Here is a 12,796-nt window from a genome sequence, read left to right on the forward strand (position 1 = left end):
CAAGATTTTCCTTTCAGAACTGATCTGGTGAAGTAAATTGGTTTTACCAGCTTTCAGGGTCCAGTGAGTGGTTTTAAACTAATTTATTTCCAACTCCCAAAACAAAAACATAACTCTGGTCTGAACTTCTTCGAAAGCAGTATTGACATCCCGTCTCCAGTTGTCCAGCTAAGTAAAACCACCTGCTACCCCTACTATTCAGACTTCAATTGCATTTATTCAACTTTAGTTTCTAAAACTAAAAAAAAATTCCAAAACTAGAAGGTATGTACTAAAGCACATGAACTAGATATTCACAACTAAGAGCAAAATAATGCTAAAGTTACAAATTATATCCTATGTGACTGTGACAAACAAGGTAAACCATCTGTCCTTATCCTCCTTAACCTGTTGGCAGCCTTTGATAGAGTTGACCATGACACTGTGATGAAGAGTCACTGGATTCAAAACATTAACTCTGCTTTCTCCACATAGATGCTGCCAGACAAGCTGAGTTTCACCAGCAATTTCTATTTTTGGTTATGACCATGACACTCCACCACACTGATCTCCACACTCACCAAGTTGAGTGGGACTGAGATTTCCTTGGTTTCTTTCTTATTTATCAAGTCATTGCTAGAATCACCCTCAGATTCATCCTAATTTTGGATCCCACATTGTTAACTCTAGAGTTCCTCCAAAGATCTATAATTTGTCTCCTCCTTTTTCTCATCTGCATGCTACCCCTTGGTGATACAATCTGAACATACAGCATCAGTTTCCACATGTACATTGAAGATACTTAGTTCTACCTCATCATCACCTCCCTCCAATGAACACCAGATGAGCAAAAATTTCCTCCCTACTAAATATTGGGAGGACAGAAGCCATGGATTTTGGGTCATACTCCAAACTCTGTTCCTTAGCTACCAATTCTATCCCTATCCCTGGGTCTGAGATTAAGCTGGTTTTTCTGCAACCTTGGTGTCACATTCAAACCCGAGGGGAGCTTCTGATCTTATTTTTGTGCCATCACTGAGATCTCCTATTTCCACCTTTGTAACATTTCGCTCTTGTTTCAACTTATCTGTTCCTTAAGTAGTCATCCTTAACTTTGTTGTCCCGACATGATTATTCCAAGACACTCTATTGTTTTATCCTGTGCGAACATGAGTTAATTCCAAATCATCCTGCCCAACTGTAAATTGCTCATCCGTTTTCCTCTGCGTTTGCTGATATGTCTAAGCATCTTGTCAAGCACCAACTCGATTGTAAAATTCTCAACCTTGATTTGAAATCCTTCCAAGGCCTCACCGTTTCCTATCTCTGTGGGCTTCTCCAGCTTTATAACCCTCCTGGAACACTGTGCTATACCAATTACAATCTATGGAATGTTCCAGATTATAATCACTTCACTGTTGGTTGTTGTGACTTCAGTTGCCTTCTCCAAGACTCGCAAGCTCTGATATCCCTCCCCAATCTCTCAACCTCTTTTCCCTTCTTAAGATGCATTTAGAACTGACATCTTTAACCAAGATTTGCTCATTTGGCCTACTATCTCCTTATGTGCATGGATGTTCAATTTATTCTGTAATGTATGTGTAAAGTAGCTCATAATATTTTATCACATTAAAGAAAAATAAGAAAATCCACAGCAGCAGATATGAAATCAACACAATTGTTGCATAAAGCTTCAGCATTCCAAAACCATAAAATGGCCTGATTCAAATTCCCTTTGGATTCAGATACCATGCCACAATATTAGGAGTTAGGTCATACTAAACACAACCTTGAAAATTATTGACCTAGAAGTGTGGTTAAAGCTGACCCAAATAAACTGAACCTAAGAGGACTAATTTTGATAATTATTTTTGAGAAGGGAAACATCTCTTCCATGATTAACGTTAAGGCAATTACATTAATGAAAAAAATGAAACCCAAGAACACAGTGACACTGCTCAATCAGACAGAAGATCCAAGGTTTGACCAGACTGATCTTGGTTGAGGCACCAACTTAAGTCTTTTGGTCAATGTGTCAGTATGCTTCTAAAGGACATGCTCATGACATAAATCACTGAATCGAAGCATGTGACCTGATGTTAAATATGCCATCTTACCCTGGGATCATGAAGTATGACACATGACTGGAAACATGTGCTTTGTTTAATCTAAATACTTAATATTTGTCTATATACTTATGTGTCAGTGAATGTGATGTTTCTACATTATCAGGGGCCAATACTGTAGTGGGGAAGTCAATTGTGGGGATTGAAGGCAGCATGCTGGAATCATAGAATCATAGAATCCCTACAGTGTGGAAACAGGCCCTTCGGCCCAACGCGTCCACATCGACCATCAGAGCTTCCCACCCAGCCCCATCCCCCTATAACCCACCTAATCTACACATCCCTGAACACTACGGGCAATTTAGCATGGCCAGTCCACCTAACCTGCACATCTTTGGACTGTGGGAGGAAACTGGAGCACCCGGAGGAAACCCATGCAGACACGGGGAGAATGTGCAAACTCCACACAGACAGTCGCCCGAGGGTGGAATCAAACCTGGGACCCTGATGCTGTTGAGGCAGTAATTGTGATGGTGGGGGGGGACAATGACAGGTAAGGTTGGGAGATGGATTACAGCAGGAGGAGTGGTCATCAATAAGTCATCACCTTCCTAGCTGTGGCTGGGAGATAGTATATCACAGTGACCGGCATAACTAAGCTGAAGGCCCAGACCTGGGGGTAATAGTGAGAGATGAAGACTTAAATGAAAGAGTTGGGTGGGGAGTGTAAAAGCTCAGAACTGATGGGGTTAACAGGGAATATAAGGAAGAAAAGAACATGAAGATTTGAGGAGCCCTGAGCTTGACAGGCAGTGCCTGCAACAAACTCTGCAAAGTACTACATTTGTTGCCTTCCATCCTCATCTGAATCAATGGCTACTACCACACTTGGAGTGGACAGAGTAAAGCGTTTTTTTGCTGTCTAAGGGCATGGACTTTAATTGTGAGCAATGTGAGGCCCTTCAAGGGGAAATTGCATCACTGAGGCTCTTGCACAGGATAGACTAAAGATATCTGTGATCACAGAATTCTGCACATGAAATGCATGCAGTAACCATTTATGATGAATACAAATCTTTGCCACCAGCAATCGTGACGACGTCATTAAAAATTGTTTATTGTCATCTGTGTGAAGCAGAAGGTACGTGGGATGACCTTAAATGTGTCAACTGCAGGTCACAGTTCACAAAGATAACAATTTCTTATTGGCAGCTCAAGGACATGGAGCTGCTTTTCTCTCACCTTGATCTGTTAGTATTTGACAACATGCTGTTATATGCAATGTTGTCTCTTTAGGGTGATGTGGAGTGTAGGGGCTGGGGACGCAAGGATTCAGCAGCCTTACTGCACTTACAATCTCCAACTGTACTTGCACAATATGGCACGTGCTATGTACATTGGAATAAGGTCAACTATGCCAAATATTGTCCCTCATTGTCGGGGTCCTCCAAGTCTTAGAACAGTACAGCACAGTACAGGCCCTTCGGCCCATGATGTTGTGCCAAACTTTTACCCTAAACCTAAGGTCTATCTAACCTTCACCACTACCTTATACTATCATCCATATGCCTATCTAATAGCTGCTTAAATGCCCCTAATGAGGCCGACTCCACTACCCTCTCCGGCAATGCATTTCACTCTCTGAGTAAAGAACCTACCTCTGACGTCTCCCCGATATCTACCTCCTTTCACTTTAAAACTATGTCCCCTCATAAAAGCTACCTCCACCCTAGGAAAAAGTCTCTGGCTGTCTACTCTATCTATACCTCTGATCATTTTGTACACCTCTATCAAGTCACGTCTCATCCTTCGTCGTTCTAAAGGGAAAAGCCCTAGCTCTCTCAACCTTTCCTGGTAAGACCTTCGCTCCATTCCAGGCCACATCCTGGTAAATCTCCTCTGCACCTTTTCTAACGCTTCCACATCTTTTCTGTAATGAGGTGACCAGAACTGGACACAATACTCCAGATGTGGCCGAACCAGACTTTTGTATAGCTGGAGCATAACTTCACGACACTTGAACTCAATCCCTCTATTAATGAAAGCTAACACACCATACGCCTTCTTAACAACTCTATCCACCTGGGTGGCAGCTCTCAGGGAACTGTGAACATGAACCCCAAGATCCCTCTGCTCCTCCACACTGCCAAGAATCTTTCCGTTAACCCTGTATTCTGCTTTCAAGTTTGTCCTTCCAAAATGAATCACCTGACACTTTTCAGGGTTAAACTCCATCTGCCACTTCTCAGCCCAGCTCTGCATTCTATCAATGTCCCTTTGTAACCTAGAACAGCCCTCCGCACTGTCCACAACATGACCCACCTTTGTATCGTCCGCGAACTTACTAATCTACCCTTCCACTCCTTCATCCAAATCATTTACAAAAATCACAAATAGAAGAGGACCCAGAACAGATCCTTGTGGTACACCACTCGTAACTGAGCACCATGTTGAATATTTTCCGTCCACTACCACCCTTTGTCTTCTAAGGGTCAGCCAATTCTGAATCCAATCTGCCACATTTCCCCCTATCCCATGTCACCTTACCTTCTGCATGAGCCTACCATGGGGAACCTTATCAAATGCCTTACTTAAATCCATGTATACCACATCCACTGCTCCACCTTCATCCACGTGTTTGGTCACCTCTTCAAAGAATTCAGTAAGGTTTGTGAGGCATGATCTACCCCTCACAAATCCATGCTGACTATCATGAATCAAACTGTGCCTTTCCAAGTGATCATAAATCCTGTCTCTCAGAGCCCTTTCCAATAACTTGCCCACCACTGACGTAAGACTAACTGGCCTGTAATTTCCGGGGTTATCCCTGTTCCCTTTCTTGAACAAGGGAATGATGTTTGCCTCTTTCCAATCTTCCAGCACTATACCCGTGGACACTGAGGACGAAAAGATCATCGCCAAAGGCCCTGCGATCTCGTCCCTCGCTTCCCATAGAATCCTTGGATAAATCCCATCAGGCCCGGGGGACTTATCTATCTTCAACTTCCTCAGAATTCCTAGCACATCTTCTTTACTAACATCAACCTCCTCTAGCCTACCTGCCTGTTTCACAACGTCCTTCTCTACAACTAGGTCCCTCTCAGTTGTGAATACTGAAGAAAGGTATTCATTAAGGACCTCTCCTATCTCTTTAGGCTCTGTGCACAAATTCCCTTTACAATCCTTGATCAGCCCTACCCTTTCTCTGGTCATTCTCTTGTTCTGCACGTATGTGTAAAAAGCCTTGGAGTTTTCCTTGATCCTATCCGCCAAGGTTTTTTCATGCCCCCTTATAGCTCTCCTAAGCCCTTTCTTCAGCTCCTTCCTGGCTAACCTGTATCCCTCTAGAGCCTTTTCCGTTCCTCTTTTCCTAAACCTTACATAAGCCTCCTTCTTCCGCTTAACCCGTTGTTCGACCTCTCTCGAGAACCATGGCTCCCTCACTCGACTGCATCTTCTCTGCCTGCTAGGGACAAACATATCGAGCACATGCAGTATGCATTCCTTAAACAATCTCCACATTTCTGTGGTGCTCTTCCCTGACAGCACCTGTTCCCAATTTATGTTACCCAGTTCTTGCCTAACTGAATTGTAATTACCCTTCCCCCAATTATAAACTTTACCCTGCCGTATGTATCTATCCTTATCCATGACTATGGTGAAAGAAACAGAGTTGTGATTGCTACCACCAACATACTCTCCTACCAACAGGTCTAACACTTGGCCCGGTTCGTTGCCAAGCACCAAATCCAAAGTGGCCTCTCCTCGTGTTGGTCTATCTACACACTGTGTCAGGAATCCTTCCTGAACGCACTGGACAAAATCTGCTCCATCTAAACTATTACTACTAAAATGTTTCCAATCAATATTTGGAAAGTTGAAGTCACCCATGACTACAACCCTGTGACTTCTGCACCTTTCCAGTATCTGCCTCCCAATCCGTTCCTCTACTTCTGCAACTATTAGGGGGTCTGTAAAAAACCCCCAACAAAGTGACTGCTCCTTTCTTGTTCCTGACCTCAACCCAAACTGACTCTGTCGACATATCATTCTCGAACTGCCTTTCAGTAGCTGCTATACTTGCCCTGACTAGCAATGCCACTCCCCCACCTCTTTTTCCACCCTCCCTATTTCTTTTAAAGCATCTGAATCCCGGAACTTCCAACAACCATTCCTCTCCCTGAGTTACCCAAGCTTATTCTATGCTTCAGTATTATTTGTGAGCAAATGCTGACTGCTTACATTACTATGAACTTGTTCTGTTTCTAATATTGCAGACTCAGGCTTATTGAAACTGTGACTTGTAGCTCCAGCCACAGCAGGAGTTATCATTGCTGTGGCTGTGGTTCAGTGAAGGCACAGAGAAATGGTAGAGGAACAGATGCACCAGTAAGCCCAGGACCAGCAGCAACCTCCAGCAGCTGACAAAGAGCCTCCACAAGAACAAGTCACATCTGATGCTCCCCTCGGGATGTGGAGGAAATATAGGAAGGCTGAAGTCTCTCAATCCCAAGCTACAAATGTATCAAGGCTGTTATTGATGTTACTCATACAAGATCACACCATTTTGATCAGGTCAGTGCTGCAGCCTCGCAGTAGGCTTTGCCAATAGAGCTGAACAACCCAGGTACAAGTTGCTATAGAATGTACAGAAATTGTGTTGAGACGCCATATTATGACACAGCAGACTTCATCAATTAAAAAGGCTTCCATTCCATAAATTTGCAAATTATCTGTGATCATCAGTACCACATCTTAGAGGGGTGAACCAAATACCCTGGAAACTGCCATGATGCCTATATGCTTGATAACTCACTAAATCCTGTTTCATTTCAAGGTCCAGGAGCCTTACAAAGATGGTTGCGAGGAGACAACAGGTACCCTTTGTAACCATGGCTGATGACTCCAATACCCAATCCCTGACTAATGCCAAGCATAGGTACAATGTCACTCATTCTTCCACTGGGGCTGGTGTGCAGCAGATGATAGTCTTCTCAAAGATGAGATTCCAATGCTTTGAGCAATCTTAGGGCCTTTGCAGTACACTCCAGGTAGTGTGTAACAGCAAGCAGTCCCTATTTATTCCAAGAAGAAATGCAGCTATTTTTGTTGTTTTCTTTCCCCCTCACTTTTCCTGTTGTGCAATAGAAGTTAATATTTACAGCTGAAGGCTTTCAACATAATGCTCCAACATTGAACAATGACAAGCTGTTAAGTTACACAGGGCATTGGGCAAAGAGTAGCAGTCTCTTAGACGACAAGGTGCAGGGCTGGATGAACACAGCAGGCCAAGCAACATCATAGGAGCAGAGAGGCTGACGTTTCGGGCCTAGACCCTTCATCAGAAAAGGGGGAGGGGAAGGGGGTTTTGTTTAATCCTGTTGTTTAATAGGTGTACTGTGAATGGCTACTGTTGGCTGGCAATGTTTTGCCTGGTGCTTCAAATATGGCACCCATGGCGCAAATCCCAACAACTCCAAATATTTGCAGTTTTGGTAAGCACACAATAGAGTGAATGTGGTGCCATATGAAGTATACATAATGAAGTGAGCTTTGCGTGAGCTAAGTCATTATAGTTTATGAAGGGAAAACCTGCATGGAACTCGCTGAAATTAACATTTTACTGATGTAAAACCATGTGTAACTATTTGGGATGAGTTTTTGTCTTTGGAAAATGGGGATATTGTGTTATGTCTCATGGTCAGTATGCCTGTGAGACATGCATGTGATATCAGGTATAAAGATGTCATACTGCATCACTAGGATCACTTGATATGCTACTGGAAACATATTGCTCTGTGTAAACTCATAGTTTAATACTGACCCAAGCTCTTACAATGTTTGAATATAATAGTTGGCTGTGATAAATATCTATTGGATTCTTCAATATCAATTTCCAAAATAAGGTTTTTTGTTATGGGAGATCACCTAAACATTGCTGCATCAAGTAAAATGCCCAGCTGGAAGCAAAAATGACAAAATTTGATCTTGTCTAGAAGACCAGTGGGGTTAGTAATTACCCTCAGTGCTTCAGTGTAGGGACAGGAAATGAACCAAGATCCCTTATCACTAACTAATGTTGTCTGTGTGAAAGAAGACTTAGCTTAGATGTGATGTTTCCTGCAGTTGAATGCAAAACCTTGGGGAATGAAATGGAAGAATTGAGAAAAGTTGCTAAATTATGAAAGAAATTATAATCTCTTTAGACGTCTTTATTTAATTTCAAAAGTCCAAAGCAAATTCAGCGTATGTAAAGCCATGCTATAACACAAGCAACCAGCATATTTCACACTACATGATTATTTCCAGCAATCAATCAAGAAAGCACATCATAACAACAAACACAGATTTTACCTATTACATTTCTATAATAATTTTTATCATTAACAGTTACAATACGTTAAAAAATTGAGCAGTTTTTAAGTTGCTATACAGTAGCTCACATTTTCATAGATGTCCCCGAAGTGTTTGCATAGAGCTAGAATTACTGTGAAAAAAATGGCAGTCTTTCAACTCAAATCTTCAGTCATTCGGTACAGTTTGCGTCACCAGCTGAATAATGAGTGTTTTAACAATAAAAAAGACCTATTGCTATAAATAATCAACACTGGAAACAGTGTTACTCAACTACGCTGGAGCTTTTCATATTTAATATATAAATTTGTCCAGTTTATCATCAAGAATAAATTGAACATTAATCTCAATCTCAAACTCTGAAGTTGCTTTCCTTTGCCTCTTTTTATAAAAAGAAAACCCTAACAAGGGAAGGTAGTGTATAAATTTACAGATATGCTAATGCTGAGGTTTCTATATTGGCAAACCACGCAGAATAGACAAAACAAATTTCACACTTTTAGGATGACAATTTTTTACATTACTAACGGAGATAACCAAGTACTTCTACGCACATGTACACATTAATTATCTAAAACATCAAGGTTATAAATAAGGCACAGTTTCAAAAGTATTTAGTGTCAACAGGAAAGAAATGGCATTTGCAGAAATATTGTACCATATTTGTGCATTTTGGATTTTCACAGATCATACAACAGAAAAGAAGAATACAGATGTAGGTTTTCAAATTAGTTTGAACCATATCTCTCAAACTGCAGTGTGTTGAAAGCTGACCGTGGAACTATTTTCTTTTGTAGGCCCACCAAACAGGCTGATTTTCTCGGCTTTGGTATTTCTCATTGTCACTGCTGCTTTCTTCAGAAACACTCTTTAGAATTGGAACGTCCCACTTAAAATAAGACAGTTGAGAGATACAGTCTGAACTGCAAATCAGTGGGAGCAGACAAGAAACTGAGCTGGGTGCAAAAGGGGGAAATTTCTGTTCAGTGCAAAGTGTTATTTTACTACTTTTTAAAAAAAAATGTAATCAACACGAATCTCAGTTAATGCATTTCATATTGACTTTGTGGCTTTCCTCCTATTTAGAAAAAAAAATCCCAAGTGGTTCAAATATCTTGGTTGTGGTCTGTTTCCTGAAAGTATAAAATAAATTGTCAAAAGATATAAACAAAATTTCTCTTCCTCTTGGAATTTTAATTGCACATCAGAAAGAAAATAAGGATCTGCAATAAAATCTTCCCTCACAAATAAAGGAGCTCTCGGATGGAATCTTACCCCGTCTAACTTCAGTATGGCTTCAATGAACACAGTTTGAGGCCCACATCACCAACAGTGCTAGTATAATCGAAACTCCCAAATGGGTTTACTTTAAAAACTATAATCCATGCGAAAACCCAAGAAAGCTGTCGGTTCAAGGTGCTACATAATTGGTAATAAATAGGAAAAAAAATTGTTAGGAGTTTTTTACACAGGTACTGTGGTAGCTGCTTCTGACCTCTTTGAAATGGAGAAGGTTGGAATTACATCCCAGGACAGTGGGTTCGGGAGGCACAATTTATCACTGTGTTGAGTTCAAGGGACAAATCTTTACGAGAAACAGTTTTGCTTAATGAGTGTACAACTGTGGACAGGGGAAAAGGGGCCTTTTCAAATACATTTGCAATTTCTTGTACAAGATCCCAGTCCAAAGTGAAATATTTGTACCATATCCATACAGGACATTAACCCAAAGAACAATCAAACTTTCAGTGTGCTGGTGCAGGCTCATACCCTTCATGAACTGGTGGCCACTTCACCTGAGTGGGGATGAGGAAGGGATGGTGGCTCAGTGGTTAGCACTGCTGCCTCACGGCGCCAGGGTCCTGGGTTTGATTCCACCCTCGGGCAACTGTCTGTGCAGAGTTTGCACATTCTCCCCACGTCTGCGTGGGTTTCCTCCCATAGTCCAAAGATGTGCAGGCTAGGTGGATTGGCCATGCTAAATTGCCTGTAGTGTTCAGGGATGTGTAGATTTATGTGGGTTATAGTGGGATGGGTCTGGGTGGGATGCTCTGAGGGTTGGTGCAGACTTGTTGGGCCAAAGGGCCTGTTTCCACACTAAGGATTCTACGATTCTTAGCTATGCATACATATAACCACTGAAAATTTCAATTGCTTGTCATCCATGGAAAAATATCAGCCCATCTTATCACTTGCATCATTCTCAGTCACAATGGAGAAAATTTGAAAAGACACTTCTGAATTTTTCACAACTAAGTTACTTATGTTAAAATTTCTTTTACTTTCACCCTATTCATTCTGTTCAATTTGGGGTCTAATTGAAAGTTTTCATAATGCTTGTAATTCCATTAAAACGGCCAAGGTTTAAATAGGTGACAAAGAAGGATGGACTCCCATCTGACAGCATGCAATTGAGACCACAGTGCACATAAGTCTGTACTTAAAATCTGTGTCTCTGTATCCTGGATTGCTAACCAAAACGAATTTTTTTTAGTGCAACATATTGCCCTGTTTCTCTCATTTTCTAGCTTTGTGCAATATAATACTGGTTCTGGTCAATTTTTAACAAAACCTCTATTCCTAAGTCACTTAAAATACTATTTTACTTGCTAACTCATGCATGAAAAGGCATTTTATTATAGTGTAAAAATTAGATTTACCTACGTGGGAGAAAAATTTCCTTTGATTGCTTAGGATGGCAACTGTAAATGTATTTGTAATTTTGCTACAGTTAATGGTACATGGAGGAAGACATTTTTCATAATTAGCAAAGTGCAATCATTTTAACATTAATAAGTCAATAGTAAACCAGTTTTATCACAACAGTATATATTTTGCACTATTGCTTCCAATCTTATATATATAGTAAATAGTGGCTACATTATTTTTTCCTCATAGTCTTTTTTCAGATCAGTTTTAATTAGTTTTATTAGCAAAAAAAGCTGGAAAATGGAAGACTTTTCCAAATCTGGCATTATAGCCAAATGTACAGCAGTTTCCTCAGCATTGTCCCAACAATATGTATTAACTTTCATGTGACAGAACCATGAATTCTTCTAGCTCCCAGCCATCTTTATGACCAAGATTGCTAATATGAGAAGAGCTTGTGCCGTAGACACTAACCTGTTAGAAGTTGCCACCCTTACTTAAAATAATTAATAAGTAATTAGTTACTTACATCTCAATAAACTTGCTGTGAATATGTCAGAATTATATGTTCTATAATATCGCTGTCATCATCCATCAACTGTATGGCATGCACTGGTCATTCACTGTCAGCTGCTCTCATCCAGAAAGAATTGCTAAGCAGAATAAAGAAGCACCCATGATGTTCACAGTGCACATTGCAAGAGAAGCAGACCCTGCTTTGATTTTAAAGCTGTAAACGCATTTATTGATATATGGTGTAAAATAGACCATGCAAGACTTGCTTTGGGAGGTTCTGATTCCAGCCAATTATTCTTGACCAGACAACTGCATCGTAATCATTCCCAGAAATTTATTATTCTATGTCTCTATGTCAAAGGCCTTGAAATCACCCAGTATAATTGCTTAATGCAGTTGTCCAAAACTCTTCTTTTGGTTATTTTAGCAGAGGCATTAACCTATTTATTTTAGAAGTGCTAAGATAACAGATTGAGGTATTTCATTCCAAGGCATTCACTTTTGCCGGCTACTGTACCAGTTCAGGACCCTGAAGGTCAAATTCTACACTGTCTTGGAGTCTTCAACTCTAACGAAGTTTCAAAAGTTGGAATTTCCTTATTTACAAGACAACCTTGTTTCAGGGAGGTAGAATTTGCTTCGTTTATTCCGTATGTGAGAGGATGGGAATCAGAAATTTACATGCTGCAAATTAGTCCAAGTGCAACTAAACAGTAAAAACCTGTTTTCTGAAAAAAACGATTTGGTCTTTCAGCTCATCAAACCATTCTAATCACAGGCTATATATGTTCTAAATTATCATGGATTTTACCCTTCTTAATTCAATATCTTGATGGCAAATTTATGTAAACACTGCATTCATCTCCAAAAGCTACCAAGAATCAGTCCTGGATCCAGCTTTGCCCTGACTTCAGGTGCAAGGAATCAACATTTTCATATTGGTATAAAATAGGGCTTCCAATCTGATTTGCATGCAACTCCCAAATTCAAAGGGGCAAGAATGAGGTATCAGTTGATGCCATTGAATCTGTAAAGAGTCATTATCTTATGTTTTTCAAAGCATTTGATAAAAGATAATCCAATTCACTGCTCTTGGGTTCAGCACTTGCTTTTCAGTGAACCACTGCTCTCTACATTCCTCTTCCCCTTCAGAATTAGGTTGGATTGACTTAGAGCTAAATTTAGTTTGATGGGATCTTTTCGACAACTGAAACAATCAAGACCTCCTTCTT

Source organism: Rhincodon typus, chromosome 13 (genome assembly GCF_021869965.1).
Source record: "Rhincodon typus isolate 14 chromosome 13, sRhiTyp1.1, whole genome shotgun sequence".
Taxonomy (NCBI): domain Eukaryota; kingdom Metazoa; phylum Chordata; class Chondrichthyes; order Orectolobiformes; family Rhincodontidae; genus Rhincodon; species Rhincodon typus.